Source organism: Brassica oleracea, chromosome C4 (assembly GCF_000695525.1).
Source record: "Brassica oleracea var. oleracea cultivar TO1000 chromosome C4, BOL, whole genome shotgun sequence".
NCBI lineage: Eukaryota > Viridiplantae > Streptophyta > Magnoliopsida > Brassicales > Brassicaceae > Brassica > Brassica oleracea.
The window spans coordinates 34,522,859-34,523,462 of NC_027751.1; positions in this window are offsets into that span (position 1 = coordinate 34,522,859).

Consider the following 604-nt stretch of genomic DNA (forward strand, 5'->3'; position numbering starts at 1 on the left):
CCAAAAAAACACATTTTTCGGCCAAACCAGTAAAACCGCACTTTTCGACCAAAACCAAAAAATTGCATTTTCCCGTCAAAACAAAAAAAAACGTATTTTCCCGCCAAAACCCAAAAAACGTATTTTCCCGCCAAACTCCAAAAAGCATTTTCCGGCCAAAACCGGAAAAATGCATTTTCTAGCCAAAACCGGAAAAATGCATTTTCTCGCCAAAACCGGAAAAATGCATTTTCTCGCCAAAACCGGAAAACACAATTTTCCTGCCAAAACCGTAAAACAGAATTTTCCCGCCAAAACCGGAAAAACGCATTTTTCCGCCAAAACTGGAAAAGACATTTTCTCGCCAAAATCGGAAAAACGCATTTTCCCACCAAAATCGGAAAAATGTATTTTCCCACCCAAAACTGGAAAAATGTATTTTCTCGCCGAAACCACAAAAATGCTTTTCCCGCCAAAATCGCGAAAATGTTTTTCCCACCAAAATCGCGAAAAAAAACTTTTCCCGCCAAAATCGTGAAAAAAAACTTTTCCCGCCAAAACCGCAAAACACACTTTTCTCGTCCAAACCGCAAAACGCATTTTCCACCAAACCCATAAAACGAAT